Source organism: Zingiber officinale, chromosome 9B (genome assembly GCF_018446385.1).
Source record: "Zingiber officinale cultivar Zhangliang chromosome 9B, Zo_v1.1, whole genome shotgun sequence".
In the NCBI taxonomy this organism is placed as follows: Eukaryota; Viridiplantae; Streptophyta; class Magnoliopsida; order Zingiberales; family Zingiberaceae; genus Zingiber; species Zingiber officinale.
Window position 1 is genome coordinate 117,161,519 of NC_056003.1, and position 24,900 is coordinate 117,186,418.

A 24,900-nucleotide genomic window follows, 5' to 3' on the forward strand; every position below is an offset into this window, starting at 1 on the left:
ACTAATTTTCATTCTAAATCACTATCTATCTTAGAATTAGTTCCCTATGGGTAGAGACCTCTTTAGCTTTTTCCAAACCAAATTTCTTGATGATTTCCTTAGCATATATGGTTTGGTAGACATGTGTTCCTTCACTAGTTTGTTTGACTTGCAATCCTAAAAAGAAGCTCAATTCTCCAACTAGACTCATTTCAAACTCATTCTCCATGTGTTTGATAAATTCATGAAGAAGCTCATTATTCGTTGAACCAAAAATGATGTCATCAACATAAACTTGGGCAAAAAAAATGTCTTTATCCTTAGACTTTAGAAATAAAGTTGGATCAATTATTCCTTTTCCAAAGCCCTTAGAGATTAAGAAAGATGAGAGTCTTTCATACCAAGCTTGGAGAGCTTGTTTTAACCTATATAAAGTTTTCTTAAATTTATAAACATAATTTGGGCAATATACATTTTCAAATCTAGATGGTTGTTCTACATAAACTTCTTTCTTAATAAACCCATTAAGGAATGTCAATTTCATATCCATTTGATGAAATTTAAATTTCATGTGAGTGACATATCCTAATAAGATCTGGATGGATTCTAACCGAACTACCAGAGTATAAGTTTCATCATAATCAAGTCCCTAAACTTGATTGAACCCCTAGCCACTAACCTAGCCTTATTTCTAATGATTCGATCATCTAATTTGTTTCTAAAAATCTATTTTGTTGTAACAATTGTACTACATTGGATCTTTAAACTAACTCTCATATTTTACTTCTCTCAAATTGATTCAACTCTTCTTGCATTGCAAGGATACAATCCGTATCAATTAAGGCTTCATCAACTGATTTTGGTTCAAATTAGGATATTAGAGTAATTTGACTAGTATAATATCTAAAGTAGGATATAGTCCTTACTTCTTGTGTAACATCTCCAACCACTTGGTCAATAGGATGATCTTGGTGAGGCCTTAAGGTCCTAGAAATCGTGGGTTTATCACATTCATAGTAATTATTGTTTACATCTCTTCTTTCATCATCCAAATTTTCTCTTCCTCCGCCTTGATCATTGCCCCCTAATTTTAAATTTTGGATCCATTGAGTAATGTCTTGATTTCCTTCATTGATATACTTATCAATGGAGGATTTCTTGGGTAAGTGCTAGTAGATTCATCAAATTCAACATTAGATTATTCCTCAATTATTTGAGTCCTTTTGTTATATACTCTATATCCTCTACTAGTAGATGAATATCCAACTAGGATTCCCTCATCTGACTTAGACTCAAATTTTTCTAAGTTATCTTTGGTATTGAGGATATAGACCTTGCAACCAAAAACTTTAAAATAGTGATTTGTAGGAATTGTACCATTCCATAATTCAAAAGGTATTTTTCCTTAAAACCTATGGATTAAGACTCTATTTTGAATATAGCAAACGGTATTAACCGCTTTTGTCCACAAATAGCTAGGTAAAAAGTAAGCATTAAGCATAGTCCTAGCCGCTTCTTGTAGAGTTCGATTTTTCCATTCTACTATCCCATTTTGTTGGGGTGTCCTTGGATAAGAAAACTCATATTATACCCATTTTCTAAACAAAACTTAGAAAAGTTGGAATTCTCAAATTCTCCACCGTGATCACTCCGGATCCGATTAATTTTGAGATTCTTTTCTTTTTCCACCCTTTTACTAAATCTTATGATTATTCCTAGAGTTTCGTCCTTATGTTTCATGAAGTAGACCCAAATATATCTAGAAAAATTATCAACAATCACTAAGTAATATTTGTTACGTATCAATGAAGGAGTACTATGACAATCAAAATGGTCTAAATGCAATAATAATTCTAATGGTAATAAAGTACTAGTTAGAGTTTTACCTTTATGTGATGACCTAGATTGCTTGCCCACTTGGCATGCATCACATATCTTGTCTTTAACGTACTTGACCTTTAGTAGTCCCTTTACTAACTTCATTTTGGCTACCTTGGCCATGCTCTTCATGTTGATGTGTCCAAGTTTTCTATGCCATAGCCACGCTTCTTCTTCTTTTGATATTCTACACTTAATGAAATGTTAGAAGCATAGGAAAGATAAACATAATAGAGGTTTGTTTTCATATATCCTTCTAACACAAAATTTTCTAAGCTATTGCGTTTAACCAAGCATTTATTAGAGTGAAACTCTACATTATATCTAGCATCACATAATTGGCTAACACTAAGCAAATTAAATTTTATATTCTTAACCAATAGGACTTTATGAATGATGATTGTAGATGATACCTCAATTGTACCTCTACCTATAATCTTGATCTTCCCACTATTTTCAAATGATACCATTCCTTTTTTTATGTAGTTGATTGTGGAGAATTTGCTCACATCATTGGTCATATGTCTTGAATAACCACTATCCATAATCCACATACCTGAATCCTTTGTCTCTTCTACCTAAATAACAGTACCCATGCACTTGATCCGGTAATATCATGCAAATATTTCTTAGATATCCAAGCTTATTTTACCTTGCCCTTAAGGATTGACTTCTTAGGTGTATCATTTCTTCCTATAAGAGAAATATGCAACTTCTTTGTGTAAGTACCTAGTGATATTTTGATATGATCAACCAAGTTAAGTTAGATCTTGTTGTATTTGATCATTGTGTCTAAGTGTGCAGGAACTTAAGAATACAAGAAGTAGAGCGAAATACATAGCTAGCAAGAAGGATGACATAGAAAAGAGTCCACGGGCTCGGTGCGTCTGAGAGACGAGGTGCTATGGAAGAGTACATTAGCGGATGAGAAGGGAGCGCCCGACGTTTTCGAGGGACAAGAACCCAGAGTGGAAGATTGCTTTAAGAGAAGGCTGAAAGATGAGTTCAGGTGAGCCTAATTTTGAATGACCTAAATCACCCAAGCGACTGGAGAAGGTGGTCTGGGCGCCTAGACCGTCCGAGCCTTCAGACCGTCTGGGCGCCCGGACAAGGTCGTCCGGGGGCCCGAACCACTAGGGTGTTCGAAGGGTACCTCGATACTATGGATCAACTTTTGGGTCCACATCATCACTGGTCCGGGCACCCGGACATGGTCCAAGCGCTCGGAGATGAAAAAGTCTATCTTGTTGCCATTGTTTAGCCGTTACGTGGAGATAAAGGTTGCCTTGCTGAGGACACCTAAAGCTGGGGGCGCCCAGAGAGGGTTCGGGCTCCGGGAGAGGGTTCGAGCGCTCGAACCGTGCCACATCAGCAAACGATTAGTTTTGACCAGTGAGGTATAAATAGTGCTATGATCTTCTTCATTTAGTACAACACACTTTGTATTATTTCTTGCTTCGAACTTCTGTACTCTCAACTCTGTAAGAGGCTTCTCCACCTACGTAAAAGGAGAATTTATTAGTAGAGCTTTAATTTCCTTGGATTAACAACCTTCCCAATTGCAAACCAAGTAACTTAGAGTCTTCTCTTACTTTTTATATTATTAGTTCTTATTAACTAGTGTGTGTTTGTCTTTGTTAAAGTTGAAAGAAAAGGAAAGTATAAATTTGATTGTAGGACTATTCAACCTCCTCTTGCTGGCCACACAAGACCTACAATTGATATCAGAGTGAGGACTCCTCAAAAGGACTAACCACTAACTGAAGCAACGAGATAGTCAGAGCTAGCATGTATCCACCAACGTTAGAGGGGGAGTTTGCATTCTGGAAACGAATAATGGAGGTATTTTTTTGAACTAAGTTTGATATAATGCTTTCTATGAAATTTGGTTTTGAAGTCCCCAAAAGCAAAGATGGAAAAGATCTCGTGGAGCATCTTTAGACTCAGAAGCAGCACGACAAATTCATAGCAAATGGTAAGGCTGAGTTCCACCTTTTGAGTGTTCTTCCTACTCAAGAACTCGACAAAATTAGCACTACCACTATGCAAAAGAACTCTAGGAAAAGTTCTTGGAGATCTATGAACAATCAACGGAAGAAGAATCTAATTCTGTTATGGATACCGATTCATCTTCAGAAGAATCCGGATACGAGGAGATTACCGGAATAGCACTACTTGTCAAGTACCTACCCAAAGACGATGAAAGTATCTCGAAGATAAGCATCGATGAAGGGGGAGATATTGCAGAAGAAAGTGGCAATGAAGGGGGAGCGTCTACCAACGAATATATGGTAAGTCAGGTAAGTAAGCTTCCTCTAGAGCAATTATATAAAATTGTACAAATACTAACTAGATCCTTATATAAAAAGAGAATAAAATATGTAAAGTCAAAGAAGAAATATGTATGCCTAAAATAAGAATTTCATAAATTAATAAATGAAAATACAAAATTAAAAGATAAAATAGAAATACTAGAAAAAGATAATTCATGCTCAAATTTTTTACTTGCTCCAGAAAGAAATTTCAAATATCATTGAAAGCTTAATTGGTATTTCAAATATCACAAGGGCCAAATTTAAAAATTATCACAAAAATATATTCCTAGAAAATATTTGATTAATCCAGTAGGAAGGAACTTATATTAGATTTCAAAATCATGCTTAGATTAAAATCCTTATGCATGTTTTAATTTTAATTTGCTATATTTTTTTTTCATTTTTAAATTTATCAATTTTTTTCTCATAAATTATTTTGTATGCATTCTATTTGAAATTCATTCTTAATTTTTTTTCCATGGAAAATGATTTTATTATCTATATGTAAGAAAATTTTTGAAAATTTTTTACTGATATATTATTATTTTATAAATTTTTAAATAAAATTCATATCTTTTAATTTAAAATTATTTTACAAAGTTATTTTTTAAAATTTTATTTTTCTGTAATAAAACATCATGTTCTCTATAAAAAAAAATTGTCAAATTTTTTTGACAATTATTAAATTTTCTATGAATTTTTTTTATCAAAATACTAATTTTAATATTAAAAAAATCTTGAATATTTAATTTAAAAAAAATATATTTTAAATAAATACTTGCTATTTTACCATTTCAGAATTTTTTGTATGATTTTTAGAGCTTAGAAACTATTTTTGAATACCTTTTAAAATATACCTCTTTCAATAGAAAATAATTTTTTACTACCTATATTAATTTTATTTTTTTGTGAAAATTTTATCACTATTTTGAATATGTCTGTTAACCATTACAAAAATTTCATAAATTTTTAACAAATAAAAATTATTTTTAAATGATTTCTTTAAAAACTGGTTTATAAATCGTAAAAATTTAGATTGTCAAAATTTAAATTTCATAATTTTTTTGAATGTTAGTCACTATTTTTGTATCCCTTAAAATTTATTTTAAATTTATTTTTAAAGAATACCCCTATTTTTAATGTGATTAAAGAGGAGAAATTATTGATTAAGTGTAGGGAGAGGTATATATATTTTTGCATTACATAACATGTTTATTAAATTGAAAATTATTTACATGTTATATTACTATTTTTTTTATTTTCTTTTACCCTAACTTAACTTAGGTGGCTCACATCAAAAAGAGAGAGATTGTAACTATGTTGTGGTAGTTTTGATGTGATCAACCAAGTCAAGTTAGATTCTATTGTGTTTGATCCTTGTGTCTAAGTGTGTAGGAACTTAGAAGCACAAGAAGTCGAGCGAAAGACGCAGCTAGCGAGAAGGATGGTGCAGAAAAAAGTCAATGGCTTTGGTGCGTCCGAGGGGCTAGGTGCTGCGAATGAGTACGCCGGTGGATTAGAAGGGAGCGCGCGACATTTTTGAGGAATGAGAAGCTGGAGAGGAAGATTGCTCGAGGAAAAGGTCGAAAAATGGGTTCGGGTGAACCCAATTCCGAATGGCCGAAATCACCCAAGCGGCCGAAAAAGGCACCAGATCAGTTAACACAAGGCTGACTAATTTGGGCGCCCAGACCACCAGGGTACCCAAGGGCACCTCGATGCTGCAGATCATCTTTTGGGTCCACATCAGCACCAGTCCGGGTGCCCAGACATGGTCCAGGCGCCCAGAGATGAAAAAGTCTATCTTATTACCATTGCGTAGCCGTTGTGTGGAGATAAAAGTTGTCTCGTTGGGGGCGCCCGGAGAGGGTCCGGGCATTCGCAGTGCGCCACATCAGCAAACGGCTAGTTTTGACTAGTGGGCTACAAATAGAGTCTTGGTCTTTTTCATTTTTGTACAACGCACTTTGTATTCTTTCTTGTTTTGAACTTCTTGTTAGAGTGTATACTGAAAGCCTAAGCTTTTGTAAACATTTATTTTGAATAAAGAATCACATTTGGTCAGATACATTTGTTTGTAGTTGTTCAATTAATTTATATTGTAGATAACATAGTATGTGGTGTCATATACAGAAGATGATGTTATCAGTACCTTATAAATTATAAACAGCAGCTCACGACCAAAATGGAAAGGAACAAACCATTGGAAGGTCGTAGTGTAATTAGGAATTAGTTTATCTTAACTATATAATTACACTAGTACACTTAGAGTGTATTGAGTAGGATCATTTGAGGTTGTTTCTTTTATACTGATTTTATAAAGAAACAAATACCTCAGTTATTATGGAAGTGTGTGCTCTTAATCCTAATATAATAACAAGCACATATATTTGATATTTATTTCTTTAATTTATCAATGGGTGAGATTTAGTTCGATAAATCAATAAGCCCGATAAGTTGGGAAATGATATCACTTATAGTGTGTGTTGTTGATTATAGAAGGAAACTGTGTCCTAGTAATCTAGGTTGATAATGTCCCCAAGATGAGCTCATAAGGATTGTCATGTTAAACCCTGCAGGTGGACTTAGTCCGACATGACGATAAGGTTGAGTGGTACTATTCTTGGATTAAGATATTAATTAAATGAGTTGTCAGTAACTCACTTAATTAGTGGACATTCGACATCTTAAACACAGGGAGACTAACACACTCATAATAAGAAGGAGCCCAAAAATGTAATTGGGATTGGTGCGGTAGTTCAATAATAGTTCTCTAGTGGAATGAATTATTATTGATAAAATTAAGTTGTGTGTTCGGGGCGAACACGGGATGCTTAATTTTATCGGGAGACCAAAACCAATTCCTCCTCTCGGTCCCTATCGTAGCCTCTTATTTATAGAGTACTATACCCACCTATACTCACCTTCATACCCATGAGAAGGGGGCCGGCCAAGCTAGCTTGTGGATCAAGCTAGGGCCGGTCAAGCCTTGATTCATGGGTGGCCGGCCCTAGCTTGAACCCAAGTTTAGGTGGCCGGCCCCCATTAAATTTAAAAGAATTTTAATTTTAGATTTTTCTTATGTGGAAGATATAATTTATTGAAGAGAATTAAAATTAAAATATCTCTTTTACAAAAGATTAAGAAAAGAGATTAGATCTCTTTCCTTATTTGTAGATAGGAAAGATATTTTATTTTTTCTCTTTGAAAATTATTCACATGTTGAAAAATTAAAATTATAGAAATTTCTTTTTATCAACCATGAAGGGATTTTAAAAGAAAATTTTATTTTTTAAAATTTCTGAAGGCAAATAAGGAATTTTTAATTGTTGATTAAAATTGACTTGTTTGCTCTCCATGAGGTGGCCGACCACATACAATTAATTAGGAAATTTTATTTAATTTTTCTTAATTAATTGTTGTCAAGGAAAGTTAAGGAAATTTTATTGTAATTAAATTTCCTTATTTGTCAAAGCCAAGGAATATAAAAGAAGGGGTTGGGGTGCCTTCATGAGACACAACTTTTATTATTCTCTCCCTCTTTTCCTTGGTGTTGTGGTCGGCCATCTTCTCTCCATCTCTTCCTCTTTGTGGTGGCCGAAACCCTCTCTTGCTTGGAGCTCTTGTGGTGGCCGGATACTACTTGGAGAAGAAGAAGAAGAAGAAGAAGAAGAAGAAGAAGAAGGAGAGAAAGCTTTCATCCCTTGGAGTTTGGTTGGTGTTTTTTCTTCATCCTTGGTGAAGCTTTTGATTTGGTCGAACCTAGCAAGGAGGAGAAGAAGGTGCTTTGGTGGTTTCTCATCTTGGAAGATCGTTTCCCACACAACGTCCGAGGTTAGAAGAGGAATACGGTAGAAGATCAGGAGGTTTTTCTAAAAGGTATAACTAGTATTTTTCTTTTCCGCATCATACTAGTTATTTTTGGAAATAAATACCAAATACAAGAGGCATACAATTCTAGTATTTCAAACTTGTTTTCGATATTGTGTTCTTTGTTTTTCTTTTCCTTGTGATTTGATTGTTCTTTTTGGTTAACCTAAAGTTATTTTAGGAAATTAAATATTAACTTTCCTTAAAAAGTTTTGTCTAGTCGGTGGTGGTTGCTCCCATATCCAAGAAGGCCATGCGCCTCGCCACGTCAGTACTAGGAACCAATTATGGAAATTAATATTTAATGGAATTAATAACTTAGGTGATTTGGATCAAACGTGTTAAGTTCCGCAGGAGATCCAAGTCAAAACCTAAAAGAACAAATAGATTAAACTTTGGATCAAACGTGTTAAGTTCCGCAGGCGATCCAAGTTTAATTTAAAAGAACACATGGTAGCTAGGAAAAGGTTCAGACCTTTGTACAAAATTTTTGTACAGTGGAATCATTAGGTTTTCCGAGTAGCAACCAACACTTCTATACTCTCAACTCTGTAAGAGCTTCTCCGCCTTCATAAAGGGAGAGCTTACTACTGGAGTTTTAACTTTCTTGGATTAGCAACATTCTCGGTTGCAAACTAAGTAAACTCGGCTTCTTCTCTTACCTTTTATGTCATTAATTCTTATTAACTAATGTGTGTTTGTCTTTGCTAAAGTCAAAAGTAAAAGAAAGTATAAATTTGATTGCAAGGCTATTCACCTCCTCTAGCCGACCGCACAGGACCTACACTTTGGTCTTAGGTCTATATCCTAATTCGACCTCGTTATAGATAACTCTTTGGTTACTAAGAATCATATCAAGATATTTTGATCCATTGGTGAACTTTTCTAAGCATGTTCTTAATTCAATCACTTGATTTTTTAAGTTATCATTTTCTTCCATAAATATACTTGACTCACTAGATATACATGTATCATTCCTAATAGACTTAAGTTCTAATTTTAAACCCTTAACTCGAAATTGTGACTTAACTAAAGCATTCTTTAGATAAGCAATAGTTTTATAAAGAAGTTCTATTTTAGGAGATTCTTTTACCTCATCGTCATTAGATGACGTTTCATCACTTGATTCTTATTCACTTGATGTTTCCTCTTCACTTGAAGCTTCCTCTTGACCTGAAGCTTCCTTATCATCTTCAAAAGTCATAAATGCCATGTGTTGGGTGACATGACATAACTCATTTTCATCCGATGAATTAATGCTTGGGGTCTCCCATGTAGCTTGGGCCACCATGGCCTCCTCCTTCTTCTCCTTATTTTTCTCCTTTTCTTCTTTCTTTTTCAATTCTGGGCAATTTGACTTGATGTGCCCTTTCTTATTGCATTTATAACAAATGACATGACATTAGTATTGCAATTGAAACTTTTAGTAGAGTTACCTTTTGAGGGTTGAAACATGTTCTTAACATCCTTCCTTTTGAACCTTCTTATTTTTCCCATCATCTTTTTGACATAGTGAACTACTTCACTAGCCAATATTTCTTCATCCCTATCCGATGATTCTTGCTCAGACTCGGATGATGAGGATTCTTCCTTCTTTTCTTTCTTCTTCTTCTTATCCTTCTTTTCTTGAATAAGAGCTATACTTTTCTCTTTTGAAGACACGTTAGTTTATTCATGAAGTTCAAATTTGGCAAATAATTCATCAATCTTAACTAAGGAAACATCTCTAGAAACTTTATATGCATCAACCATTGATACCCATAAATTTTTTCTAGGAAAGGCTTGAAGGATATACCTTACTAGATCCTGGTTATCAATTTTCTCATCTATTACATGAAGTCATTTACTATCTCTATGAAACTACTATGCATTTTGTTAACAGTTTCATTTGTCTTCATGGTGAAGGTTTAAAGTTGGCCCACCAAGAAATCCCTCTTGGCTCTCCTTTATTCACTCAATCCTTCATTTAACTCAATAAGCTTTTCCCAAAGCTTTTTGGCATAGTTGAAAGGACCAACCTTGCTTAATTGTTCCTTGGAGAGTCCACATTGTAAGGTTGTTATGGCTTGAGCCTTCTTTGAAATCTCTTTCGTCTAATCCTTGGTTGGAATAGATCCTCCAATTAGATCTAATGGTTTTTCGAACCCATCTATAATGCTAAAATAATTTTCAATATCATTCATTAAGTAATACTCCATTCTTATTGGTGCAATATTCCCTAGGTAAAGGTTGACCTAGTTGACTAAGATTGAGATGACTCAAGCTTGAGTCTTGATGTTTGGGTTTCGATGTTTGACAATACATGGAGACTGATAATACATGGAGATTGCAGGTGCAATCGTTCATTTTAGAGATTGTTGGTACAATTCTCCTCTGGTCAAGGTTGACCAGTTAGATGTGAAGAAGAGTCAGGTAGGTCAAGATTGACCGGATACTTGACTGGAAAGTCCTGGTGAGTGAAGCCACGCAGAATGTGAAAGTTCTAGTGAGTGAAGCCAGGCAGTTTGAAAATCCTAGTGAGTGAAGCCAGGTGAAAAACCTAGTGAGTGAAGCTAGGTAGAGGAGAAGTCTTGGTGAGTGAAGCCAGACAGTTGGAAAATCCTAGTGAGTGAAGCCAAGTGAAAGACCTAGTGAGTGAATCTAGGCAGTATGAAAATCCTAGTGAGTGAAGCTAGGTGAAAGTCCTTGTGAGTGAAGCTAGGTAGATGGAAAGTCCTGGTGAGTGAAGTCAGGCAGATGGAAAGTCCTAGTGAGTGAAGCTAGGTAGAAGGGAAGTCCTGGTGAGTGAAGCCAGGCACGTGGAAATCTAGGTGGGTCAAGGTTGACCGGACACCTGGTATTGAGAAGTCCAAGTAGATCAAAGGGTTGACCTGATACTTGGAACAAGGAGAAAAGTCCAAGTGGGTCAAAGGGATTGACTGGACACTTGGTGAGGAAGTCCTAGCAGGTCGAGGGTGACCGGATGCTAGGCATGATGTCCTAACAGGTCATGGTTGACCAGATGTCAGGTTTTAGGGGCTTGGGACTTGATTAGGGCAAATCAAGCTGATTCAATCGATCAACCGATCGATTGAATCATGTCCAATCGATCGATTGATCGATTGGATAGGTGTCGCGACAAAGCTTCCTCCCAATCGATCAGTGGATTGATTGGGAAGTTGTCGTCGATTGCATAGAAGTTCTCCCAATCGATCAACCGATCGATTGGGATCCTCCAATCGATCGGGTGATCAATTGGGAGGCTGAAAAATCACGAGAAGCCTTGAATCGATCAGGCAATCGATTCAGACAATTTCTAGAGAGCACATAGGCGCTCTGGATCAATCGACCGATCGATCCAAAGCCTCCCCAATCGATTGAGAGCAATTTAATCTATTAGGATCCTACCGTTGGCGCTGAATAAAGCCATTGCGAGCGTCTTCTTCAACACGTCTTCGCTCGATTCTTCTCCGATCTACATAGCATCTTCTCCACAACTCATAGCCAGTTCTTGGAGGCTCTTGGAAACAAGTGTTGGTGCACTTCCAAGGTTTAAGAGGCAACAACATGCAAGAAGAAAGGTAAGCTAGGGTTTCTACCGTGTAAATCTTGTAAGGTTTATTATTGTATCAGCTTGTATTTTGTTCTTCTTGTGTATTTTTGTGTGTGAGTCCTATACAGGCTTCTCCACCTTCGGTAGTTACCATAAAGGAGTGTTTTCATAGCGGAGAGTGCGTGTCGTGTATGGATCCTTGGATTAGTCACCTCTTCTTGAGGTGGATACCAAGTAAATCCTTCGTGTTAGCGTTGTATTTTTGTTTCTTGTATTTTCGCTGCCTATCATCACCAAGAAACAAGCAACGACGAGCACAACGAACAATTCATCCCCTAACAAGTGGTATCAGAGTGAGGTCGCTCTTCATCCAAATCATCACTGGAAGGGGAAACAAGGGTAAAGGGTAAAGGGTAAAGAAGTTGAAGCAAATTCCATCAAGCCAAAGATTTTATCAAGAGTTCAACTTCAAATGGAATTCGGAGATGGATTCGGATTCGACACAAGGGTGCCTTCACCATTCACTTCAACAAGCTTCGATCTTTGGAAATCAAGATTCGAAAATTTCTTGATGGTGGAGATAGAGCAATGGTTTGCTCTAATGCAAGGCTTCGAAGCTCCAAGAAATTCAAAAGGCAAGATCCTCAAGAAGAGCAAATGGAGCCAAGAGCAAGTTCAAAGGAGCGAGGCAAATGATAAAGTGACCAAGTTATTGGTCAAGTTATTGCCAAGTAATATTTTGGCTCAAATTGGAGAATTCGAGGATGCCAAGGAGCTTTGGAGCAAATTGGCAAAAGTTCAAGAGATCCCCTCCACTGTACCAAATCAAGAAGAATCCAAAGAGGGTGATTTAGTGGATCAAAGATCAAGAGCAAGAGGACTCCAAAGTTGAGAGATGCTCAACTTCCGAAGAAGAAGTCCAAGAAGCCTCATCTTCAAATGAATGCAATAAAAATGGCAAGGAGGGAACATACTTCTTGTCCCATATACAAGATGAAGATGAAGAAGCCTCCATCTCTAGGATTGAGGGGGAGCGACCTTCGTTGACACCGGATCAAGAAGAAGGAGAAGCTTCTACATCCGGGTCAAATGGAGAAGAAGATGATGCATCCTCCAAAAATCAAGAGACATCAAATGGAGGATCAAGTGCCATCCCTACATGCGAAGGTAAAAATATTTCAATTAAAAATAAAAATCATATTATATGTTTTGAGTGTAGGGAACATGGGAACTACAAGAGTAAGTGCCCTAAATTGGCCTAGAAGAAGGGTCAAGTGGCACCTAATGGCAAGGAGAAGCCCAAAGAGACTATCCCCACAACAAAGAAGAGCAAGAAACACATTGTGTGCTTCTTGTGTCATCAAAAAGGACATTATCGGAGCCAATGTCCAAAGGGGAAGAAAGCAGTCAAAGTCAAGGGAGGAAGCACGAGTCAAGGGGGAGCTTCCAAGGTAAAACCCAATGTATCATTTATTGAACCTATTCATTTGACAAATGGTAAAAAGCATGCTAGTTCAAGTTTATTTCATTTTAATGTTATTTACCATAAAAATAGAAAGCATTATAGCATTAAGGAAAAACATATAGCTCTTCATGCTAAAACTATCACACCTAAGGTTAGGAAGGTAGATAAAAATTTAGACAAGAACTCTAAGGATTTTAGTTATAAGCCTAAAAATAAAAATGCTCAAGGACACAATGAAAAATCAAAATCTAGGGATTTATGGGAAGAAAATCAAGTCTTGAGGTCAATGCTTGATAAAATTGAAAAGACCCTAATAAGGATGAAAAATATCCAAAAAGGGTAAAAAGAGCATAAAATAGGTCTAGGAGCACATAAGCTATCCATTGGCCATAGGGGTTTAGGATACAAACCTAAAACCAAGAAGGATGTGCCTTCTTATCATAGGGTTCCATATAGCTATGGAACTAACCCTAGGTCTAGAGGTCAAGTCAAGGATACAAGGGAAGTCATCTCTAGGAGTATCTTTGCAACGAATGTGACTAAGACTTCTAAGAAGTCTAAGAAAGTCACTAAGATGGTCACGAGGGAGACTATCCCTAGAATTGATCTAGAAAATGCGACCAAGGTTTTTAAGAAGCCAAACAAGGTCATTAGAAAGGTATCCAGGGAAGTTATCCCTAGAGAGTACCTAGAACATCCAAGGAGTACTAATAGGTTTTGGGTTCCTAGGAGTATTTTCTCTATCCCCTAGATGGGTTAGAGAGTGTCAACTCAAATTGGAAGGATAGTTAATCCAACTTTGATGAAGTTGACACTCAAAGAGCATTTTCAAGGTTTTTATTAACCTTTGAAAATGAAAAAGATTATTTGATTACTCTTTGGAAGAGTAAAATGTGCCAAGCTTTAAGGAATTAAATTTAATTTTGATTGACACAAATAAGAAGAGCACAAGAAATGCCAAGTTGGGATTTTGACATTTTCTTAAGGAATTAAAGGCAAATTTAAGCTTTATTTTAAATTTGTTTACTCTTTGGAAGAGTAAAATATGTCAAGAATTTGAGGAATTGGACATAATTTAAATTGACACATTTAGAAAAGGATAAAAAATGTCAAGTTGGGATTTTGATATTTTCTTAGAAAGTTAAGGGCAAGCTAGGCCTTAATTTAAAATGCTTACTCTTTGAAAGAGTAAAAATGTGCCAAACCTTGAGGAATTATGTGTAATTTTAATTGGCACAATAAATTAAGGGTAAAAGAAATGTCAAGTTGGGTTTGGGCATTTTCTTAAGAGAATATGGGCAATTTAGGATTATTCTTAGGTTTAACTAAGGATTTAAGGACACTTAGATAGATAATCTAGGTATTCTGTTTAAGCTAAACTACCATGCCTTGTTTGCCCATCACATGCCATGATATCATGTTTAGCATTCATGCTTATTATGAAAAACAAACAAAAATATCATGTCATATCATACATACATCATGTAGTTATAGCAAGTTTTCTTTTGAAAATTATTTATTTTGATGTATGTCATAACACAACATACATTATTTTTAATTCTTTGCAATTAAGGATAATGACATTTACTAACAAGTAACATCCTAGGTGGATGTTTATAATCCCAAAATACCTAGATAGATATGCATGATCCCTAGTTTAGGGCAAAACCAAACTTTACATCTCACAAAGACCTATAAGGTGACTTGTATGTGTTTTAGTGTACATTAGATACAAGTGAGATGTTAGGATGATGAACAAAACTCAAGATGTTGATTTAGTCCATTCTTTGAGTTTTATGTTTATCAAAACACATAGTTATGTGTATTCCAATCATTGGGAAAGCTAATATACAAGTCATGTGCATTGAGCCCAAATAACATGGTTGGATATTAGTTTTGAAAATATTTTTAAATACACTTTGGAAAACCTTGGTGAAGACTATCTTTTGATAGTAATCATCATTGAAAAGTTAGACACAAACTTGAAGAAAACACTAAAGTTTTTACAAGTTTTTAAGTTTATGTCAATCTTTGAAAATAGGAAGTATTTTCATAGAAAACTATTTTTCCTTGATAGTGTATACCCTAAGTAATGTCTACACGAATTTTCATAATTTTTAGTATTTTGTAGAATTTTTGGGTAGTTTCTGAAGTTCACTGAAATCAAACTTCAAAAAATCAAGCATTCAATCGATCACCCGATCGATTGAAGTGCCTCAATCGATTGGGCGATCGATTAAGTAGGTGGTTATCGCGAACAGAAACTCAGTGGATCGATCCACACTGCTTCAATCGATCCATTGATCGATTAAAGTGCCGATTTCAGCTGGGAAAGCTTAATTTCAGCATTTCAGATCATTTTTAGTCTAGGTAACCATTCCTAACCCCTCAAAATACATTTGTATACATTTAGGGGGAGTTTTCATGATAAAAACAAGGATGGATTGGTTAAGGAAGACTAAGTAGAAGTTTAGGTTGAGGTTTAGTTTCATTATTGGTTTTTTTAACCTCAAAACTTCTAAATTTGGGTTTCCTAAAGATTTGGGGATTCCAAGTCATTGTTGGTGCAATGACAGAAGTTACGTGCATGTCTTTAGGGGGAGTTACTCTTTAAGGACATGAAAATTTATTTTTCGACACCATTGAAGGTGGTTAAACCTTCATTTTGAAAAATAATGCTCAAGGTTGAGCATTGAAGAACAATGGAGAGTGAGTATCTTCATTGTGGGGTTATGGATGCTCTAGGATGAGCATCATAACATGGAATAATGCTCCAGGGTGAGCATTTAATACAATGAAGGGTATGAGACCTTCATTGATTGGATTGGTTAATGCTTAAGGGTGAGCGTTGAATACAGTGAAGGGTATGGGACCTTCGTTGTAGTGTTGTGTCCAACGAGTGAAGTTGTGAACAACAGTGAGTAACTCTTCAGGGGGAGAGTTCTTTTTGATGTGTGCCAATAGGGGGAGAATGTAGGGTTTAAGTTAGGCCTTCATTACCTAAAGAGGGAGTTTGCCCTCTAGGAAAGGGGGAGAATGAAGGAAACCCTCATTCATGCCTTGGCATGAAATGAAGTTGAGGCTATAGGATTATCCTAACTTGAAGGTATTGTCAAACATCAAAAAGGGGGAGATTGTTGGTGCAATATTCCCTAGGTCAAGGTTGACCTGGTTGACTAAGCTTGAGGTGGCTCAAGCTTGAGTCTTGATGTTTGAGTTTTAATGTTTGACAATACATGGAGACTTATAATACATGGAGATTACAGGTGCAATCGTTCATTTGGGGAGATTATTAGTACAATTCTCCTCTGGTCAAGGTTGACCAGTTAGATGTGAAGCCAGGCAGTATGTGAAAGTCCTGGTGAGTGAATCCAGACAGTTTGAAAATCCTAGTGAGTGAAGCCAGGTGAAAGACCTAGTGAGTGAAGCTAAGCAGAGGAGAACTCTTGGTGAGTGAAGTTAGGCAGTTGGAAAATCCTAGTGAGTGAAGCCAAGTGAAAGACCTAGTGAGTGAAGCTTGGCAGTATGAAAATCCTAGTGAGTGAAGTTAGGTGAAAGTCCTGGTGAGTGAAGCCAGACAGATAGAAAGTCTTGGTAAGTGAAGACAGACAGATGGGAAGTCCTAGTGAGTGGAGCAAGGAAGAAGGGAAGTCCTGTTGAGTGAAGCCGGGCATGTGGAAATCCAGGTGGGTCAAGGTTGACCGGACACCTGGTATTGAGAAGTCCAAGTAGGTCAAAGGGTTAACCGGATACTTGGCACAAGGAGAAAAGTCCAAGTGGGTCAAAGGGATTGACTGGACACTTGGTGAGGAAGTCCTAGCATGTCGAGGGTGACTGGACGCTAGGCATGATGTCCCAACAGGTCATGGTTGACTAGATGTTGGGTTTTAGGGGCTTGGGACTTGATTAGGGCAAATCAAGCTGATTCAATCGATCAACTGATCTATTGAATCTTGTCCAATCGATCGGTTGATCAATTGGATAGGTGCCGCGATAAAGCTTCCTCCCAATCAATTATTGGATCGATTGGGAAGTTGTCGCCGACCTCACAGAAGCCCTCCCAATTGATCAACCTATCGATTGGGAGCCTCCAATCGATCAGGTGATCGATTGGGAGGCTGAAAAATCGCGAGAAGCCTTGAATCGATCGGACAATCGATTCAGGCGATTTCCAGAGAGCATAGAGGTGCTCTAGATCGATCGACCGATCGATCCAAAGCCTCCCCAATCGATTGAGAGAAATTCAATCGATTGGGATCCGACCGTTGGCGCTGAATAAAGCCGTTGCGAGCGTCTTCTTCAGCACGTCTTCGCCCGATTCTTCTCTGATTCACACAGCATCTTCTCCACAGCTCATAGCCAGTTCTTGGAGGCTCTTGGAAATAAGTGTCGGTGCACTTCCAAGGTTCAAGAGGCAACAACAAGCAAGAAGAAAGGCAAGCTAGGGTTTCTACCGTTTAAATCTTGTAAGATTTACTATTGTATCAGCTTGTATTTTGTTCTTCTTGTGTATTTTTGTGTGTAAGTCCTGTACAGGCTTCTCCGCCTTCGGTAGTTATCATAAAAGAGTATTTTCATAGTGGAGAGTATGTGTCGTGTGTGGATCCTTAGATTAGTCACCTCTTCTTGAGGTGGATACCAAGTAAATCCTTCGTGTTAGCGTTGTAGTTTTGTTTCTTGTATTTTTCGCTGCCTATCATCACCAAGAAACAAGCAACGATAAGTTATTCACCCCCCTAGCTACATTTCGACCCTAACAATTCTATCTTTCTAATATGTGAAATCATTATCAATGAAAAGGTGATCGAGCAGTGCTATATCCCTCTTGAAATGCCGTCTTGATGCTTTGGTTGACGGTGAGTTCTTCCAAGGTAAACCTTACTCTGATACCAATTGTTAGGACCTTTGTGTCCGACTAGTGGGGTGGGGGGTAAATAGCTTCTCTTCGATTTCTACCTACAACTTGTTAGTGGAAACAAAAACAATGGAAATACTCGAATAAAATAACAAGAATGCAATGCTAACTCCTTAATTTACTCGGTCTCCACCTCCTTGAGGTGACAAATCCAACTTTTTTTAAATCAAACTCTACTTTGTGCCATCCAAATGGTGTAAATGAACCAAACCACTCATGAGCTATTCGAGACTCGATTCGATAAAAGATTGTTTGAGCTCTTTTAATGAGACTCGTTAAGATAAACAAACCAAGTTCAAGTTTCACAATATTCTGCTCGTTAGCTCGTGAACATGTTCATTAAGCTCACAAATCAACTTTTAAATAAAAAAATAATTGTTTTGATATTAATGTATAGATTTTATACTTTACTTATGAAACATATAAACATATATATTAAATTTATTTATTGGAATAAAATTATAAATTTTATTAAAAATATTATAATTTTCTCTAAATATATAATTTAGTTTTTAATGAATATTCAAATTTATAATTTATATTTATTAAGTTCGTTTAAGTTCGATAAACGCTCGAATAAGCTCGTGAGCCATGAATATATTCGTTAAATAAAGCTCGAGCTCGGCTCGTTTATAAATGAGTCAAACTCAAACATTCAAGAGTTCGGCCCGGCTCGGCTCGATTACACCCATGCCATCCTATCTTCTTAGGCTTTTTAATACTAGTTAATCATTTATAAATTTTTAACCAATCTGGGTGTTTGGTCTAGTGGTATGATTCTCGCTTTGGGTGCGAGAGGTCGCGAGTTCGATTCTCGCAACACCCCGTTTAAATTTTTTTTATTATTGAACAATTCGATCCTTTTATTTAATTTTCAATTAGTTTGTAAAATTATTTTAAATAATTTATTGCATATTATTTCAAAAAAAATCTTCTAAATTTAAAATAGTAAATATTAATTTTAACGGTTAATTTGATTTAATCGACCTTTTACTCACCCAAGATGGTATGCAACTTTCTTTAAATCAAACTCCGCTTTGTGTCATCCTATCTTCTTAGGCTTTTTGATACTAGTTAATCTTTTATAAACTTATTAACCATATGGCTGTTTGGTCTAGTGTTATGACTCTCGCTTAATTTTTAATTAGTTTGAAATTTTATTTTAAATAATTTATTTCATATTATTTCAAAAGAAACCTATAAATTTAAAATAGTAAATATTACTTTTAATAGTTAATTTAATTTAATCGCCCTTTTAATCACCCAAGATAGTATGCAACTTTCTTTAAATCAAACTCAGCTTGATGCCATCATATTCTTATGTTTTTTGATACTGGTTAATCTTTTGTAAACTTATTAACCATCTTGGTGTTTGGTCTAGTGATATGATTCTCACTTTGGATGCTCTCGCAAACCTCTAATTAAACATTCCTACCCCAAACTTCGTGTCATTATATTCTTCTAAAATTGGCTTTGAATAGATTTTTTATACTAGTTAATCCTCCGTGTTATATTCTCCTCTGATTAAATCGACCAACCAATCTGGTTGTTGGCGGATAGGATAAAATTTTATTCTTTGCCTTGCTGGAGGTGCCTTCTAGCCCAATGGAAGGCGCCTTCAGCCTGCGGATAAGGTTTTTCAGGGGCTATAAAAGGACCCCTGGACCTAGGAAAAAGATAACAATTTCTGTATTGATTTCCTAGCAATAGTCTGAGTTGTTAACGAGTGTAAGAGGCTTCTCTGCCTTCACCGAAGGAGATTCTTAAGAGCTTTCATTTGGCTTGGATTAATAACCACCTAGGATGTAACCAAGTAAATTTTGGTGCCTCTTTTCTTTAGTTTATTATTGTTTAATTTATATTTGCTATTGCTGCTAACCTGAGTTAAAGTTCGAGAAGGTATTGGTTTAAGTGTTTCAGGCAACTCAACCCTCTCCAGCCGGCCGACCCGAACCAACAAGTGCATCTTCCTAACATCTCACATGATGGCTAATTGGAGAAATACAAAAATCAAAGTTTTTTATGTCTTCTTGTGAGATATATTGAGGTATAGTCCAAAATTTATACTATTGGATCATGCAAGACTATTCCCACTATTCTACAAAGCACATACTAAGTTCTAAGTGAGGTAAACTCCGCTTCGGGTAGAGGTTTGGTAAAGATATCGGCAAGGTTAAATTTAGATTCAACATAATTGAGTTCAATGTCTCCTATTGTCACATGATCTTTAATGAAGTAATGTTTTACCTCAATGTGATTTGTCTTAGAGTGATACACCAAATTTTTAGTCAAACTGATTGTTCTCACATTATCACACAAAAATTTGACTTTATAGTAGTAAAGCTCATAATCCTATAGGGTATGCATCATCCAAAGTTGACCGGACACCTGGTATTGAGAAGTCCAAGTAGGTCAAAGGGTTGACCGGATACTTGACACAAGGAGAAAAGTCCAAGTGGGGCAAAGAGATTGACTGGACACTTGGTGAGGAAGTCTTAGAAGGTTGAGAGTGACCGGATGCTAGGCATGATGTCCCAACATGTCAAAGTTAACCAGATGTTGAGTTTTAGGGGCTTGGGACTTGATTAGGGAAAATCAAGCTGATTCAATCGATCGGTTGATCGATTGAATCATGTCCAATCGATCGGTTGATCGATTTGATAGGTGCCGCAACAAAGCTTCCTCCCAATCGATCAGTGGATCGATTGAGAAGTTGTCGCTAATCGCACAGAAGCCCTCCCAATCGATCAACCGATCGATTGGGAGCCTCCAATCGATCGGGTGATCGATTGGGAGGCTGAAAAATCGCGAGAAGCCTTGAATCGATCGGGCAATCGATTCAGGCGATTTCCAGATAGCACAGAGGTGCTCTGGATCGATCGATCGGTCCAAGGCCTCCCCAATTGATTGAGAGCAATTTAATTGATTGGGATCCGACCGTTGGCGCTGAATAAAGTCATTGCGAGCGTCTTCTTCAGCATGTCTTCGCTCGATTCTTCTCCGATCTACACAGCATCTTCTCCATAGCTCACAGCCAGTTCTTGGAGGCTCTTGGAAACAAGTGTTGGTGCACTTCCAAGATTCAAGAGGCAACAACACGCAAGAAGAAAGGCAAGCTAAGTTTTCTACCGTGTAAATCTTGTAAGGTTTACTATTGTATCAGCTTGTATTTTGTTCTTCTTGTGTATTTTTAAGTGTGAGTCCTGTACAAGTTTCTCTGCCTTCAATAATTACTATAAAGGAGTGTTTTCATAGTGGAGAGTGTGTGTCGTGTGTTGATCCTTGGATTAGTCACCTCTTCTTGAGGTGGATACCAAGTAAATCCTTCGTGTTAACGTTGTATTTTTTGTTTCTTGTATTTTCCGCTGCCTATCATCACCAAAAAACATGCAACAATGAGCACGACGAGCTATTCACCCCCCTCCCCTCTAGCTACATTTCGACCCTAACAATTCTATCTTTCTAATATGTGAAATCGTTATCATTGAAAAGGTGATCGAGCGGTACTATATCTCTCTTGAAATGCCATCTTGATGCTTTGGTTGACGGCGAGTTCTTCCAAGACAAACCTTACTCTGATACCAATTGTTAGGATCTTTGTGTCCGACTAGTGGGGCGGGGGGTAAATAGCTTCTCTTCGATTTCTACCTACAAATTGTTAGTGGAAACAAAAACAATGGAAATACTAGAATAAAATAACAAGAATGCAATGCTAACTCCTTAATTTACTTGGTCTCCACCTCCTTGAGGTGACTAATCCTACTTTTTTTTAAATCAAACTCTACTTTGTGCCATCCAAATGATGTAAATGAACTAAACCGGTCATGAGTTATTCGAGACTCGATTCGATAAAAGCTTGTTTGAGCTCTTTTAATGAGACTCGTTAAGATAAACAAACCAAGTTCAAGCTTCACAATATTCTGCTCGTTAGCTCGTGAACATGTTCGTTAAGCTCACGAATCAACTTTTAAATAAAAATAATAATAGTTTTGATATTAATTTATAGATTTTATACTTTACTTATGAAACATATAAACATATATATTAAATTTATTTATTGGAATAAAATTATAAATTTTAATAAAAATATTATAATTTTCTCTAAATATATAATTTAGTTTTTAATGAATATTCAAATTTATAATTTATATTTATTAAGTTCGTTTAAGTTCGATAAACGCTCGAATAAGCTCGTGAGCCATGAATATATTCGTTAAATAAAGCTCGAGCTCGGCTCGTTTATAAATGAGTCAAACTCAAACATTCAAGAGTTCGGCCCGGCTCGACTCGATTACATCCATGCCATCCTATCTTCTTAGGCTTTTTAATACTAGTTAATCATTTATAAATTTTTAACCAATCTGGGTGTTTGGTCTAGTGGTATGATTCTCGCTTTGGGTGCGAGAGGTCGCGAGTTCGATTCTCGCAACACCCCTTTTAAATTTTTTTATTATTGAACAATTCGATCCTTTTATTTAATTTTCAATTAGTTTGTAATATTATTTTAAATAATTTATTTGATATTATATCAAAAAAAATCTTCTAAATTCAAAATAGTAATATTACTTTTAACGGTTAATTTGATTTAATCGACCTTTTACTCACCCAAGATGGTATGCAACTTTCTTTAAATCAAACTCCGCTTTGTGTCATCCTATCTTCTTAGGCTTTTTGATACTAGTTAATCTTTTATAAACTTATTAACCATATGGGTGTTTGGTCTAGTGTTATGACTCTCGCTTAATTTTTAATTAGTTTATAAAGTAAATATTACTTTTAATAGTTAATTTAATTTAATCAACCTTTTACTCACCCAAGATAGTATGCAACTTTCTTTAAATCAAACTCAGCTTGATGCCATCATATTCTTAGGCTTTTTGATACTAGTTAATCTTTTGTAAACTTATTAACCATCTTGGTGTTTGGTCTAGTGATATGATTCTCGCTTTGGATGCTCTCACAAACCTCTTATTAAACATTCCTACCCCAAACTTCGTGCCATTATATTTTCTAAAATTGGCTTTGAATAGATTTTTTATGCTAGTTAATCCTCCGTGTTATATTCTCCTCTGATTAAATCGACCAAGCAATCTGGTCGTTAGCGGAAAGGATAAAGTTTTATTCTTTGCCTAAGACGCCTTCCAGCCCTATGGAAGGCACCTTCAGCCTACGGATAAGGTTTTTCAGGGGCTATAAAAGAACCCCTAGACCTAGGAAATAGATAACAACTTCTGTATTTATTTCCTAGCAGTAGTCTGAGCTGTTAACGAGTGTAAGAGACTTCTCCGCCTTCACCGAAGGAGATTCTTAAGAGCTTTCATTTGGCTTGGATTAACAACCACCTAGGTTGTAACCAAGTAAATTCTGGTGCCTCTTTTCTTTAGTTTATTATTGTTTAATTTATATTTGCTATTGCTGCTAACTTAAGTTGAAAGTTCAAGAAGGTATTGGTTGAAAGTAAATTGCTTGCACTCTTGGCATGCATCACATATCTTGTCTTTAACGTACTTGACCTTTAGTAGTCCCTTTACTAACTTTATTTTGGCTACCTTGGCTATGCTCTTCATCATGTTGATGTGTCCAAGTTTTCTATGCCATAGCCACACTTCTTCTTCTTTTGATATTCTACACTTAATGAAATGTTAGAAGCATAGGAAAGATCAACATAATAGAGGTTTGTTTTCATATATCCTTCTAACACAAAATTTTCTAAGCTATTGCGTTTAACCAAGCATTTATTAGAGTGAAACTCTACATTATATCTAGCATCACATAATTGGCTAACACTAAGCAAATTAAATTTCATATGCTTAACCAATAGGACTTTATGAATGATGATTGTAGATGATACCTCAATTGTACCTCTACCTATAATCTTGAGCTTCCCACTATTTTCAAATGATACCATTCCTTCTTTATGTAGTTGATTGTGGAGAATTTGCTCACATCATTGGTCATATGTCTTGAGCAACCGCTATCCATAATCCACATACCTGAATCCTTCGTCTCTTCTACCTAAATAACAGTACCCATGCACTTGATCTGGTAATATAATTCAAATATTTATTAGATATCCAAGCTTATTTTACCTTGCCCTTAAGGATTGACTTCTTAGGTGTATCATTTCTTCCTATAAGAGAAATATATGCAACTTCTTTGTGTAAGTACACAGTGATAATTTTGATATAATCAACCAAGTTAAGTTAGATTCTGTTGTATTTGATCCTTGTGTCTAAGTGTGCAGGAACTTAAGAGCACAAGAAGTAGAGCGAAATACGCAGCTAGCAAGAAGGATGACATAGAAAAGAGTCCATGGGCTCGGTGTGTCTGAGGGACGAGGTGATGCGGAAGAGTACGTTAGTAGACGAGAAGGGATCGCCCGACATTTCAGAGGGACAAGAAGCCGCGGTGGAAGATTGCTCAAGGAGAAGGCCGAAAGATGGGTTCAGGTGAGCCTAATTCTGAATGACATAAATCACCCAAGCGACTAGAGAAGGTGGTATGGGCGCCTGGACCGCCCGAGCCTTCGGACCGTCTGGGCGCTCGGACAAGGTGGTCCGGGGGCCTGAACCACCAGGGTGTCCGAAGGGTGCCTTAATAATGTGGATCAGCTTTTGGGTCCACATCATCACTGGTCCGGGCACCCGGGCATGGTCCAAGCGCCCGGAGATGAAAAAGTATATCTTGTTGCCATTGTTTAGCCGTTACGTGGAGATAGAGGTTGCCTTGCTGGGAACACCCAAAGCTGGGGGTGCCCGGAGAGGGTTCGGGCGCTCGAACCGTGCCACATCAGCACACGATTTGTGTTTATCAGTGAGGTATAAATAGAGCCCTAATCTTCTTCATTTTGTACAACACACTTTGTATTCTTTCTTGTTTCGAACTTCTGTACTCTCAACTCTGTAAGAGGCTTCTCTGCCTTCGTAAAAAGAGAACTTTCTAGTAG

The 24,900-nt window shown here is 36.5% G+C and overlaps 2 non-coding genes across 2 annotated transcripts; both read left to right on the forward strand.

The window, feature by feature from the left end:
- Positions 1 to 18,708: 18,708 nt before the first annotated feature.
- Positions 18,709 to 18,780, forward strand: TRNAP-UGG. The gene has a single exon. It is a non-coding gene; the product is annotated as a tRNA-Pro (tRNA).
- A 3,537-nt stretch (positions 18,781 to 22,317) lies between these two features.
- Positions 22,318 to 22,389, forward strand: TRNAP-UGG. Its single transcript has one exon. It is a non-coding gene; the product is annotated as a tRNA-Pro (tRNA).
- Positions 22,390 to 24,900: the final 2,511 nt, after the last annotated feature.